Here is a 16,074-nt window from a genome sequence, read left to right as displayed (position 1 = left end):
GTTTGGCTTCTGTTTGTTCTGGTAGACAGCTTATAGCTAGGTCTTGCTTTTCTTTTTTAATCCACTCTGACAATTTCTGCCTATAATGGGGTATTTAGACCATTCCCATTTAAATGAACACTGATATAGCTGGATTAAAATGTACTATGTTTGTAACTGATTCTATCCATTGTACTTATGTTTTGTTTCTTCGGTTTTTTTCTTCCTTTCTTTTTCTCCCATCTCTTACTGAATTGAGCATTTACAAGATTCTGTTTTCTCTCCTGCCTTAGCGTATCATTTATATTTCTTTAAAAATATTTTTAGTACTATAAGTTGCCTTACAGTATTTTAGTTGCCCTAGTATTATTAATATGCATGTACAGCCGATTCGTGTCTATATTCAAGAAACACTGTATGTACTACTTCAAGGGTAGTTCAGGTACCTTATAACAGAGTGTTCCCAATTTCTCCCTTCTGGCCTTTATAAAATCTGTGACATTCATTGAACTTATCCATCTTCTATAACCATGTAATATATTGTTTCTATCATTACTGTGAACAAACATTTCTATATTTTATCAAATAAGAAAAAGAAAGTTTATTATCCCTTCGTTTTATTACTTATCTTGTGCTTTTCTTCTTCTTCCTTTTTTAAAATATAGATTGAGTTCTGATCTATGTTATTTTCCTTTATTTAAAATGTCTTGAGGGGCAGGTATGCTGTGACGAATTCTCCATGTTTCAGTTTTTCGAATAAAGTCTTTATTTCTCCCTCACTTTGGAGGATAATTTTGCTGTATATGTAATTCCAGATTTATAGTTTTTTTTCTTCAAATATTTCCCTTTGCTTTTCTTGTTTGTATGGTTTTTGACAAAAGTTGGCTCTAATTCTTATTTTTTTTTCTCTTCTGTAGGTAAGGCATATTCTCCTCCTCTCTCCTCCGGCTTCTTTCAGGATTTTCTTTTCATCTTTGGTTTTCAGCAGTTTGAATAGGATATGCAAGTTGTTTTCAAGTGCAATGGCTTCCTTTGATTTTGAAATGGATCCATTGTTTTTAGTCTAAGTGGCACAATTACTTTTAAAACGTTGTGGGCTTCCTATGTATTAGATTGAAACTGACTCATTATGGGGGGGGGGGGGAGAGGGAGAAACATTGTCACAAATCCCTGTGAATAGGCCCCTTTCAACTTCAGTCTGTCAGTCAGGATACTATGGGACAACACCAGAGTAGTTCTTAGAAGTCCTGTTATAGTGTTCTGAGATTACTGGACATGTTCCTCAGATACTCTGAAGATACTCTGAAGCCATTTTATCTCACTTAGAGGACCTATGAAGCACCACTTAAACCTTTTTGAGATCTTAACAAATGTTTTAATGACCTTAACTATGACACTGTGTTTTACTGTCAGTGTCCTAAATTTGATCCTTATTCTGGGGCCATTTTTATTTGAGAATAATTTTTTCTGGGAAACAACATGGATGAGAAATAATTTTATTTTCCAACAGAGAAAGTCCTGGCTACTTTATATTTCTTTTATACTCTGTTTGAAAACACAACATTTCCTTCTCAAGCTTATCTCTCTCCTCCCATACTTAATCATACTTAATTTAGACGCAGCTAAAGGAAACTATTTGGTACTTTCACAGTCTGCCTGGAAATCCGATTAGCCAGGTCCACCAGTTAATTAAATATCCTGTTGTCCATGTTACCATAGAGGATAATATCTTAATTTACTAACAGCATGTAACTTGGGCTATTCTTCCTCCGGCCTCTCATAGCAATTTTGCTACTGCTATTCCAGCCTTTCACTAACAATCTCCTCTTCAGGTCTTTGTTAAGTGCCTGATCCCAAAGTTATGGCATGGGTTTGTTGCAAAAGGACTCTACTTTCTGTTATCAGTTTCTACTTCAATTAGTGTTCCCTCTGTAATAATCCAGCCCCCAAATTATTGGCTTGACAAAACAATGATTTAATTTCTCAGAACTCTTTAATCTGTACTGGGCTTATCTGGTAGTTTGTTTGTTTGTTTGTTTTTTGCATGTCTTGCCGATGATTATGTGAACAGCTACATTTAACTGGCAAGTTGTCTGCAATCTTGGTTCATCTGGGACATTTAGGCGGTTGGATTTCTCTCTCACTCCAAGTAGTTTTGAGGCATCTCTGTCTGTATGTAGTCTCTTCATCTGGTCTTTTCATTTGGAAGTTCCAGAAGAATAGCTAAACTTTGAACATGAAGAATCAGAAAAGCTGCTTGGCCTTCTTAAGGCTCTGGCCCAGTACTGGCACACTGTACAATCTGTCACTTTCAGTTTGGCTAAAGCAAGTCTCTGGCCCATCACAGATTCTAGAAGAGGCTACACAAGAGCATGACTAGCGCATGTCTCTGGTTCATTGATGGTAACCAATGTAATGGACTATCACAATTGCATAATCAGTATAACCAATGGTATAAAATAAGTCTGGAAAAAAATGGCTACAGCATTAAAAAATACTTTAAAATGTTTTCTGTATGTTTGATTTTGGTTATGATAGGATTTGGGAGATAAGTAGGGATAAGAATGGGATAAAAAAGTATCTGCTGCAATTTACCCACTGAAATGTTATTTCTTTATAACAAAAATGTTTGCTAACACTACACTTTAAATAATAAAATTTCTAAATTGACATCTATAAATCACATTTAGAGCTTGCTGCTACTGTCACAACTACTTTTAATGATAATTTTAATGATTTTTGTTGTTGTTTTACTGGTCTGATTTGAATTGTTAACTAAAATAAAAGAAAGTGAATTAAATTGCTATTTGGTAAGTAGAAGTGAGACATTTACTGTATAAGTCAGCAATGAAATGTCATGTAGTTGACCTCTAAAATGTCAGTTGAAACAAACGAAATCAAAACAAACTGTGACTCCTATAAATAAATACATTAATGGCTTGCCTCTTAGTCAACAGGAACATTAAAGTTGAATGGCAACACCTGATTATGCATTTCTAAAATAGAAAGAGCCATCTCATGTCTTGTTGGGTAAAACAGTACATTACTCCAATTTGCACAGATATTTTCTTTAGAGGAGTCATACTGTGTTTACAATGATTTCATAATTTTCTAGCCCAATTGCATGCTGTGACTTAAATATAAATGTGGGCTAATGGGAAAAAGTAAGGAGGAGAAAAATCACACATTATGACTAAAACCCAGAAATATACAGATGTAAAATTCTACATTATATTCCCAGATTTTCCATTTTACATTTATGTTCATCTAACAAAATGTTTATCTGGAGTCTAAATGGATTGTCAGAGCTACATATATTGTTTCAGACAACAATAATTCTAGTGTTTAGATAAATCAACTCCCAAGAATATGGCAATGTTTAAGAAAAAACATTTTAGTTTATCACGTATCTATGGAATACATTCTGCTATGTTTAAGAAAAAAACATTATATCATGTATCTATGGAATATGTCCTGTTAAGAATTTTATTTATAGGAATAACATGTGAAGCAATTAATTAATATTAATTTCAATATAATAGATGGGTTTATCTGAAAACAAAACCAAGATGCTTAACACTAAATTCTAAATGTTTTGTGAGGGCGAAAAAGGAACATATTTTATGTATTTATTTATTTTTAGAGTAAAAGGAAGATTTCGCAATACATGCCATTTTTTATTGAAGTATAGTTGACTTACAATATTGTGTTAGATTTGGGTGTACAGCAAAGTGATTCAGTTAGACATATATATGTATATATCTATATCCTTTTTTCAATTATTTTCCATTATAGTTTATTAAATACAAGCCATTTTTAAGAGAGGATACCAAGACTACTAAGAAATAAAATGTCTTTTTTTTTTTGGTGGGGGATCAAGACGTTCTAATTGATAATTATATAGGAATATTTCAGAATTGCTGCTTGTAGTAGTGAATGTTAATGACATCTACATATAGAAAGGATTAAAGAAAAATCACGGCAATAATGGTATAAAGAGACCCACTATTGATGACTGCTTACCTGGGTGTTTTACGTGTCTCCTGAATAGTGATAAATAAACTTCATTACACGAATTGTATTCATTTTCTCACAAAATAATGAACCTCAGACTTAATCATTTTTAGTATTTTCCTAATGGCAGATACTGTCATTCCTAGTATGCCTCCTATTTTTCTGTCTTGCTAATCATATCTAGTTATAGCTATCAGACCACAGCAACACCACAATGCCAATAACTGGAAGTACCTAAGGCTTAGGATTCCTAAACAAAATATATTTTCTCATAGTTTATTCTCCAGTTTTCTAGTTAGATAGTGTTGAGAAGGAATGGTTTTAAACCCCATTAGTAGTAGATTCTTGCTCTGGACAAACCACTGTTCTTCATGAGGTCTCTCTGGGAAATAAATGTCCAGAATATAAAGTGATGTAAATTAACACATTTTTAGGTGTGACTTTGGCCTCAAGATTTTATATATTCGCCTGGGATAAACTAAGTGACTAAGTGACTAAGTTTCTCTATCTGTGACTCTTTATCTGTGACTTAAAGAAGTGTTAATCTGAACAGTCAGTCTCAGCTTTTCTAGAGACTATCTTGGATGGCAAGAAGAAACAGGAAGGAAGAAAAGATATAAAAAGAGAGAATAATGGACAACACTTGAGCAAGATTTGACTAGGAAGCAGTCATAGCCAAATCAAAATCAATGACTCAACCTTTCAAAGTAATAATGAGAGTTAGTGAGAAATCCACCCAATAGCACAGTGACCAATACAATATTACAAAAGGACCACTGAAATTCAGATTGTCTACAGGACTTGTCAGCCTACCTCACACAAACATCCCCATCTAAAATAATTTTATTTCATTAGACACCTCTTCGGAGCATCCACATAGTTAAATAAGAAGATTCATCTATTGAAAAATTATTTATCAATGATCTGAATTTCAAAATTATATTGAACATTTACTCTATGCAAAGTATTAGAAGAGGTCCTAAGGTCTACAAGATAAGGTCCCTTTGTTTTCAAAGATTACACTCTAACAAGGGATGATGCAATATGCATACAACAAAGAAAAAGAATGCACCACTTATTGATTACCCACTACATACCTCAAAATTACTTAAGCATTTTATATATGTCACTTAATTTAGTTCTCAAGAAAACGGGGTGGGGGGCAGATTCAAACTCATGTTTCACTCTAAACTCATCTTTTGTGCCATCATTTCTAATAATATGCTTAATATATAATGGTATTCCATGAGCATAAATTTCAGTTTATGCTATATCTGTTTTTAGGAAATGGAACATATATCCTCAAATGCCAGGAAGTCTCATTAGAGATCATGTAGCATACGGTGCATGATAAATCATTCCATGCCCACATTTGTAAGTGTTCAGCATGCAGAGAAAACTTCTACCTTGAAGCATATGGTCTATTGATAAGAGCTAAGATGTTGTTTTAATACTGTAATAATTTCTGCGTATATTTGTAGTGCCTACCATATTTATTATATATAATACAGTTATAATACTAAAGGTAATACTAACATGTGTTGTATGGTTATTATGTCCAGGTATTACGCAACATAATTTTATATCCTTTATTTCATTTAATTCTCATAGCAATCCCAAGATGCTAGCATTATTATTTTTTAAATTTCCAAGTAAGAAATGGGGTTTATAGATGTTAAGTAATACATGCAAATCACATAAGTGATCAGAACACTGAAAAGATTTCAAGATCTTATTTATCACACAAGCTAATTCACTATGCATAAGAAAAAAACTGTTTTAAATGGAAATGCTCTTGAATTACCTAACTCAGACAAACAAAAAATTTACATGCTCAAAATGAAGATGAAAATCACAGGTTTCAGTTTCAACAACTTATGGAAGAGGCATCTAAGGTGAAATAACTAAATTGGAATAGTTTAATTCACAGACACATGAATAGTAATAAAAAAACATTTAATGTTTCTTACTTTATGACACTGTATCTATACAAATTGAGTTTTCATGTTCTCCAACAGAAATCAAACGTAAGATTGGACTACATGTCTCACTAAACCAGTAGATTGTACTTAGTAACATATTAATATTAAATTGTTATATAACTTTAAAATAGAACTTCTTAAACCAAAACTACCAATTCTATTTTATTTAAATATTTAAAGGCAATGTCCTTTAATCAATTTGACATTTTCTTATTTATTTTTTCCTTATTATGTATGACACAATAAACAGGACTTTTAAATTATCTGCTATTGAAGTTTTTTTAGGGAGAATAAAGTAAGATGGCTAGGGAATATGTAAGCAATCTCTCAAGAAATTCCAAAAGCAGTTGTCAATGACTATACCCCTTTTCACTGTGAGATCACTATAGTGACAAATATCAACATGAACTTTATACTTATAAAGAAAAATGACACAGAGCCACAGGTTTGCTTATATTAAGCAAATAGAAAATTTCAGTGCAGTCATACTATATATCAGGGATTAGCAATGTTTATTTGTGACAGATGAAGTGCAACCTTCTGTATTTAGCATTCAGAGAAGGCAGGAGGGCTGAGCAACCCATCTTGAGGCACAGGCATATGTGACCTACTCAAGTCTGAAGGCAGAGAGGAGAACTGAAACTAAATTCACAGGCAGTATGGGCCATACACTGAAACCAGGCAGCAAGTGTACACTACTTATAAAGACACAGGAGAGGTGAGAGACTTATTAGACTCAGGCGCAATGCTATCAGGGACGATTACTGAGGGAAATTCCACAGGTACTAAGACCTTGTAACAAGTACCTGGCAGTAATCCTTTCTATAATACCATGGGAGAAGTGGACAAGACCTGAGAAAGATACCTCTGGCGACTTGATGCCTGATGGATGGCAGAGAAAATGAGTCAAATCCTCCCATCATTCAGATCTCAATCACTGCTAAAGAAAATGTGTAACCCTGGCATCAAATAATTTCATCCTGTGGTGAACTGAATGTAAATGAAGCACGACAATTCCAAGAAGCATTCCACTAGAGACTTCTTTGACTCAACTGCCCCAAATGAAGACGTGGCAGAAGAAGAGGTATACCCTTTCCCAGACATAAATAATACTTTCATTAGGATTCTGTATATAATTTCAATAAAAAATCACCAGACATGTGAAAAAGACAAGAAAATATGATTTATTGTCAAGAGAGGAAAAAAAGTCAGCAGATCCAAAGAGATTAAACAGATGCTTTAATTTTCAGAAAAGGACTATAAAATAAATGTAACAAATGTGTTACATAAATTATCTCTGGCTATAATACATGTTAAAGAATATAGTGGAAAAGGTGAACAAGTTATATGAACATGTAGGGAATTTCAGCAAAGATATAGAACTGAATATGAATTCTAGAAATAAAAACTATGATATCAGGGACAAAGAATTCTTACGGGCTTAACAACAGACTGTAGACAGCATGAAAACATTTACTGGTCTTGAAACCAGGACAAGAGAATTATAAAAACAGAAACAAAAGAGGATAATGTGAAGAAGAAAATGGAAGAGAACATTCTGAGATCAGTGGGATAATATCAAATGATGTAACATACATGAAATGGGAGTTTAAGAAGGAAAAAGATATAATAGTAAAGAAATATATTTGAAGAGATAATGGCCAAGGTTTTCCAATATTAATGAAAACTATCAACCAACAAATCTAAGAAGTTCAGTATATTCCAAAAAGGAGTAAACACACAAAAAAACTTAAGAATATTAAAGTAAAATTACTGAAAAACGAAGAAAACAAAGACATCTTGAGAGCAGGCAGATAAAGAGGACACATAGACGTGTAGGTAACATAATTCAATAGATGGTTGATTTCTCATAAGACACAGTGAAGACCAGAAGACAAAAAAGTGACACCTTCAATGTGCTGGAAAAAGAAAATCATCAACTTAGAATTCTCTATTTAGGAAAAAAAATCTTTCAAATATGAAAGTGTAATAAATTTGGTCTTCAAAAAACGAATAGTGAAAAAAAAATTTATTTCCAGACGTTCACTACCAAAAAAGTTATTTAAGTTGCAGGAAAATTGATGTAAGACAGAAGCTTGGCTCTGCAGGAAGGAATGGAAAATTCCAGAAAGAGTGGTCACTAAATATAAAGCACTTTTCTAAGTAGTTGTAATTAAAACTATTTCAAAACTATTAATTGTTTAAACTTAAAATAATAAAAATGAAATATGGAGTAATAGTTTATAGAGAAGTAAAATATATGACAAGAGGAGCACAAAGGTGGGAGTGTTGAAATTGGAAGTGTAAATGCACCTTTGCAAGGTTCATTTTGTTGTAACAATCACACTGTTCATGAAGCTCTACACACACACACTTCCCCAACAAAAGCTGCCTTCAAGAGACTTAAATTTTATCAGAGAAATTAGGAAAGTACAAAAAGCAAATGCAGTCAAAATAGAAAAATAAATGATACAATAGAGCATATGACAAATGTGAAGAGAACAGAGAGAAGACAGAAATTGATTCAAACCAATGGGAAGAGAGTTACTGTGGAAGAGACAATATTGCCTTTTCTCTGGTCTTTCTTTGAGAGAAAATAGGTATGCTAAGTGAAATAAGTCAGGATAATAAGAATATATATTTTTATTAAAGTACAGTTGATTTACAATATTACATTAGTTTTAGGTGTACAACATAATCACTCAATTTTTTTATAGATTATACTCTGTGAAAAGGAAGTAAGACACAAAATGGCATTATTGAAAATTAATGAGAGAATATATAGAAAATAGGAGGAAAAAAGACCCTTAAAGCTAAATTATTATAATAGATTTTATCAAAATATGATTCTACATTTTGTCAAAGTATTGTTCTACTTAGTTAAATAATTGTATGATTTTTCTCTTTTGTTTGCAAATATGAATGCCACTGTTTTATTTTTAAATAGTAAATATTTCCTACTCTTATTCTTTTGCTTTACATGTGAAATTTAATAATTTATTCAAGTATTTATCAATAGCCTACTATGGAAAAATTAAAATTAGAGTTAATGTGCAGTAGATAACATTCAACAAATGCAAAAATTATGACCTGGGATTCTAAAATTTTAATTCTTATTGATATTATAATTTAATTGTTTATAGTTTGATTTATAAATCTTCATGTTTGTGAAGTACATTGAATATTACTTTTCCAAAGTAGAGACAATATAAACAAAATATCTCTGATTTTTAGTACATGAAAAATCTGATTTTTATTATTTGAAAGTTTTTATAGTATTTTTCTTAACGAACTGCCTCTATTACAAACAAATGGTTTGCTTTTTTTAATGTGTTCTCTCCAGGACAGATCATGAGATTTCTCATGATGTATTTTATTACCATTAAAGAAGAAAATACAGTTATACAAAACAGACTTCTTAAAATATCCCAATTATTGGCCCTTTTCTTGGTTTTATACATTTCACAGCTAGATATAATATGAGTAGAAATTTTGAAATAAGATAAAAAATAAAGTTAGGGCTCATAAAACAATTGAGTCTCATGATTCTATCAAATCTCTCAAGGGAAGAAATCAAGTCTGATAAAAATCAGTATCCAATAATTTAATGTAGCACTGCAAACACGTTATTGGGACTAGGTATTGTTAGTGTACAAGCTGTAATACTGACATTTGATTACATTTTTATATTGCTGTGAAACTAAACATGACAGGATTTACCTTCCAGTTTGTTTTTCACATTCAAGGTCATTTAAGCCTTTGTGGTATACCAGAAAGAAAGTTCTATGTCATGTCAGCATATATTACAAAATAAAATCTTATGGCATAATTAATTTTCTTATCACTTATTGTCTTGTCATTTATTTTTTGATAACATATTGGACCGTAAAAATATACTCATGCTAGTTTGTATATTTTAGGATTAATATATCCAAATATAAAAAAAAAATAGCTTGAGATAGAAAAATATTGAAAATATGTATGCCAACATATGGACACATATACAAGATTACAAATATTTCTCTATGCATACATAGGTATATATGTACATTTATTTTAAATGTTAACTACATCTCTTAATATTTAATTTTACAAATAGGACAGTATAAAATTTTCCCAGATGATACAGGGTAATTATTAATAATTCAAAGTCTACTCTTTCACTTTTATTTCCATTATTAACATTTTGGTTTGCACTCAAATGACTATGCATTTTTAGTAATCAGGAATAAGGAATAATATTTCCCCACACAAATTATGATAACAAAGAAAGCTAAATAAAATTGTTAAACCTATCAGCATTACGAATATATAGTGTTCTATACTTTACTTGGGAAAAATGTTGTTTACTGTAAACTTTCTGATCATGAAACTATCCAGATATGTTAACATTTTAAATTTTATTTTTAACTTTGGGCATACACATATACTATAAGTACTTGCTTTGCTATAGTTATTCATATTCTGTAACTATATTGTGGCATTCTAAATTAAAATTATACTATTTTGGGGGGAAAATAAAGTATCTGTATGTGATTTTTCAACCTTCAGATAGATTTTTATGTTTGATTGTTTTGGTTTCTGTAATAGACCATCAAGCCTGTCAACTGAGACATAGAGACATTAGGCAAACCTCTGTCAGTAAAGTTCAGTTTATAAAAATTACTGCAGGAAGTGAAAAGAGCACCTTAACAATCTTAGTAGTTTCTCAAAGGAAGTGAGTTAGGAAAGGGTGTTCATTGGATTTTGAGATCTGGGCATGACTAAGAGAAACCTTTCAAGGAGGGGTTTAGGAATGGGTAAAGTTTATATAATAATTAGGAACGGCAAAATGTGGGTCTTGATGAGTAATCTGATAAAAGAGCTGTTTGCCCAGCAGTGAAAATTTTTGCATGGATAAACTTGTTTGAAAGAATCTCCGTAAGTAAAGTTATTATTGTTTTTTGTGTCTCATCTTCTGGGTAAGAATTTCCTGGAGCCAACAGTTAAATTATGTTGGCCCAGGTGGTCTCATTCTCAGACCCAATAGTTGAGTTGTGTTGAAGCAGGTGTTCTCAGTTTTCACAATTTTGTTCAGTGATCTAGAGGAATTTAAAGGAAATCTCCAGATATACTTCACCCAACAGAGGTAATCCAAACTTCTACTGGGCATGTTTGGCAATTATATAGGTCCATGATATAATAAGAGGAGAAGGAGCTGTCACTAGGACTCCAAATGGTCCAGAAACTCTGGTCCAAGTACAAATTTTATGCAAAAAATTTGGAAAATTCTTATATTCTTATTTGGAACTCTTTGTGGTGACTGTGATCTTTACATAATCTTCAAACTAAAGTGCTTTTTCTCAGGACTCATTGTCTCTTTGTGTTGCTGAGTGAAGTAATCTATAGGTGGCAATTATATGCAGTCAATTGATGGTGTTGTTGAATTCAACTATGTTCTTAACTGATTTTTTTACCTGCTAGATCTGTCCATTACTGATAGTGGATACTGGAGTCTTCAACTATACTAGTAGATTCATCTATTTCTTCTTGCCATTATATTAGTTTTTGCCTCTAATATTTTGATCCTCAGTTGTTAGTCACATACACATAAGGATTTTTATGTCTTCTTGAAGAACTGACTCCTTTATCATTATGGAATGCCCCACTTTATCCCTGAAAACTTTTCTTGCTCTGAAGTCTTCTCTACCTGAAATTAATATAGCTATTCCTGCTTTCTTTTGACTTGTGTTAGCATGGTATGACTTTCTCCATTATTTTACCTATAACTTATATGTATTTTTATATTTAAAGTAGGCTTATTGTAAACAACATATATTTGGGTCTTGTTTTTTGATCCACTCTGACAATCTGTCTTTTAATTGGTATATTTAGACCACTGATATTTAGATGATTATTAATATAGTTTGACTAATATCAACCATTTTTATTACTCTTTTAAATTTTGCTCTTATTCTTTGTTCTTATTTTTATCTTTCACTCATTTTCTATCTTTTTTCTCAATTAAATTGAGAATTTTATATGATTCAATTTTCTCTCCTTTCTTAGTATATCATTTATACTTCTTTTTTCACTTTCTTAGTGATGCCTTAGAGTTTACAATATACATTTAAGACACATCCAAGTCCACTGTCAAATAACACTATGCCGCTGAGAGGAAGGAATTACCTAACTACAGCCCACTCCAGTCATCCTGTCCCACTTAAGGGGGGGTGACAAAAAACTGAGAAACACTTGTGAAGTTCACAGTCCAGAGGCACAGGATCACTGAAAGACTGAGAACTAATCAGAGGATTAAAGAATGCTTCCCCTCCCTCCTCACCTTACGACCACATTACTAAAGCCTATTTACAGAACTTCCTTTTACCCAGTACCCAGCTGTACCCAGTACAGCTTTCAACAAATGTCACAAGGCATACTTGTAAAGGTGAAAAAAACAAAACAAAGCAAAACAAAACAGAAAAAAACAAACAACAAGAGTTTGCAAATACAGAGCAACCATCACAACCAGACATGGCAGCGATGTTGGAGTTACTAGACTGAGATTTTAAAACAGCTATTATTAATATGCTAGGAACTCTAATCAATACTCATAGACAGTATGCAAGAACAGATTTAAGCAGAGAGATGGAAACTCTAAGAACTACCAAAAGGAATGTTACAGATCAAAAACACTGTAACAGAAAAAAAAAGTGCCTTCTATGGGCTAGTTAGTAGACTGGATTACCTGAAGAAAGAATCTTTGAGCTGAAGTATATTCAATAGAAACTGACAAAATTTAAAAACAAGAATAAAAAAGACTGAAAAAATAAATAGAATATACAAGGATTGTGGGACCTCTGCAAAAAGTGTAACAGACACATATTGGGAATATCAGAAGTAAAAGTAAGAGAGAAAGGAGCAGAAGTAATATTCAAAGCAATAGTAAGTGAGAATTTTCCAAATGAACGTCAAACACCAAATAAGGGATTCAAGTTCGGGAGTACAATGCAATATAAAATCCTCCCCATTCCCCCCTCCCACTTCCCGCCCAACAAAACCTAAGCCTAAGCTTATTATTATCTATAGGTAAGCAAAGATAAAAATTACATCCAACTTCACCTCAGGAACAATGCAACAAGAAGTGAGTAGTGTGAAATAATTAAATTATTTAATTATTAAAATAATCATTTAAGAGAAAAAAGCCCATCTACCTCAAATTTTTATTCAGTGAAGTAAATTACCTTACAAAAGTGAAGGAGAAATAAATGCTTTCTCAAAATTTGAGAGAATTTGTTGCCACTAGATCTGCCTTGCAATAAATGTTAAATAAGATTTTAAAGGAGAAGGAAAATGATATACATTGGAAACTTGAACCTATATAAAAAAAGAACGAGTACAAGAGAAAGAGTAGAGATAAAATTTTTAAAAACACTTTTATTTTTCTTATCCTTAATTGATCTAAGAGAATCATTTATTCAAAATAGCAACAATGATGTATGCAATTATGTGTGCTTATGAATAAATGGAATAAGTGACAGCAATGATACAAGGAACAGGAAGGAGAAATTAGAATTATTTGGTTATGTGGTACTTGGTATTACAGGGAAGGGGTGTAGTGTTATTTGAGAATGGACTTGGCTTTCTTTTAAATATACAGTATATTGCAAACTGTAAGACACCACTAAAATTTTTTTTAGAAGAAGTATAAATGATATGCTAAGAAAGGAGAGAAAATGCAATCATATAAAATTCTCAGTTAAAACCATAAAAGGTAGAAAAAGAGTAGAAGATAAAAATAGGAAGAATAATGGCAATAAACAGAAACATATGAATTGGGGGGGCACTTCCTATGCTTTACTTCTGCTGCAGATATTCTACTGTAATCCTACAGCTTCTTTAAAATGTTATAATACACCCTTCTCATTAACAGATTTGTTTCCCACCTTACATATATAAAAGGTGATTCTTAGAACTTAAAACCAGCTGAAGATCCTCCACATTAACTTATGAAAATACTTTGGTAAAGCCTAGCTGCTTTCTTTTACTGTTCTGAATGACATCTTCAGTGAAGTAGAGTGAAGCAGGCCTCCTGGTGGGTTTAGTTTTGTCATACCATGACCATAAGCCACCATGAGCTACAGTCACAAGGACTTTACTTGCTACTGTGAGTTTCTAAACTCAAGCATCCCTCAGGCACTGTGCTTCTGCAGGGAGGAGAATTCACCTAGCTTCTGGTAAACCTCACTTCCTTGTTCCTTCCTCTCCCATAACCTCACTGCTATAAAGTAGACTATAAATATAATTTACATGCTGAAGATGTCCAATTATTCCAGACTTCTCTGAACGCATTCCCTGAACTGCAGATCTGAACTAAGCTCTCTACTTGGTAGCTACTAGGGTTTTCTAAGTTAAAATGCCATGAACCTATGATGTACACAAGATTTTATGTACTAGCTGCTTCTCTTAGTTTTCCCTACTGGTTAAATAATATTTTTTGGCCAGTTGTTTAAACCAAAGTCTAGATGTATAGTGCTTACCTCAAGAACCTACTCCTGTCCACCAGCCTCAAAGCGAACGCACTAGTCAACTACCATTCCTCAGCAAAATTCAGTCTACTTAAAGAGTATGGCCCTTGTAGTCTAAGAATGGTAGATATGCCAATGTATTATAATTATTCATATTATAATTTTTAAAACAGTCTATAGTTATAAAATCATAATGGAATAATCGTAAGTTCAGGCATACAAAGTGGAGTTGGGCAGCCATTGAGGATCTGGTCTCAGACAACTTCCTGCACCAATGAGAACTTGAACTTTCTGAACTGTACCAAACCACCACCTCACAAGAACACTGTGAGCCATTGTTTTAGAAGAACATCTGCTAGCTGCAACCTTGTGGTCTCAAAGTCCCCCTTGCAACTATGTAATCATTTCGGACCTCAACCAATCCTTTCTTAACAAGTACCCTTACTTCTTGCCAGCTCCAATCATAATTTTTGACAAATAACTCATGTAACTAACTGTGGCCTTGAGGTTTTGCTTTTATAAGATTACTCCATTTTGTAGTCTGATGGGAACATTATTCAGGTGCTTCTAGAATCTGTGTTTCCTGGGCTGCAGTCCTAACAATCACCGAATAAACGCCTATTTATCTCCATCAAGTCTTTTTTTCTGAAATTTTTGGCTAACAAAAGTATTTCCAATAGTAGGAAATACTTGCTATATCATGTAAGCAATATTTTCTTCATTAATAGGACTTCATAAAGGAAATAACTGGAAGTTAAGTCTTTAGAAATTGTGTTAAAGACAACTGGTAAACTATCTGCATATACAGCTAATTTAACTCTTTTGATCAAATTGTCTAACTAGTCCATTAACAGCACCAAGTTGGTTGTTAGTTGAATAATCATTCATAAAAAGATGCATTTATGAAAAATGAAAAAATATTAAAAATTTTGGAAACTTAGCGCCTAAGCATTTTTCTGTCATATCTCTATTTTCTATTTAGACAGAGAAATAAAATGAGTTATTTTTGAAGATCTAAAATAAATATAGAGTTAGAGGTACCAACATGCATAAGAAATGTAGATGAAAACAACTGATATTTTAGAGAACTTTCAAATACCCAAACTATTCATAGGCATGCATTTTATAACTTTATTCACCCAACAGATCTTTGAGTACGTAGTATATTAAATATGCCCAAATTAGGTATAAGTAAAATAAGACCAGAAAAGTAGATCACCTTGCCCAGCTTCCTTCATGTAGTAACTGGTTTAACACGGAATTTAGCTAGGCCTCTGACTCTCAATGAACTGTTCCTTCTTCTCTGTTGCAACCATTAACCCAGGCTTCCAAGAAAGAAATGTCTCTGTGAAGTCTTTTCAAAGAAATAACTTAAAGAATTTCACAGTATTAGGCCTGCTGAGAAAGCCATGAGCTCAGAACAGAAATCTGTAGAAGCCAAAACCAAAATAAACAAACAAATAAGTAAAAAGTACTTGGAAAGAGCTATTTAACTTCACACTGTGAAACAATAAAGCAGCAATTCAGAAAAGAAAATAATCAAGTAAATATGCAGGAAGCTTACTAAAAAATTAGGAGTCACTATAGAATGA

Source organism: Balaenoptera borealis, assembly GCF_965194805.1.
Source record: "Balaenoptera borealis genome assembly, chromosome: 9".
Taxonomy (NCBI): Eukaryota; Metazoa; Chordata; class Mammalia; order Artiodactyla; family Balaenopteridae; genus Balaenoptera; species Balaenoptera borealis.
Note: the sequence above shows the minus strand (reverse complement) of the source record.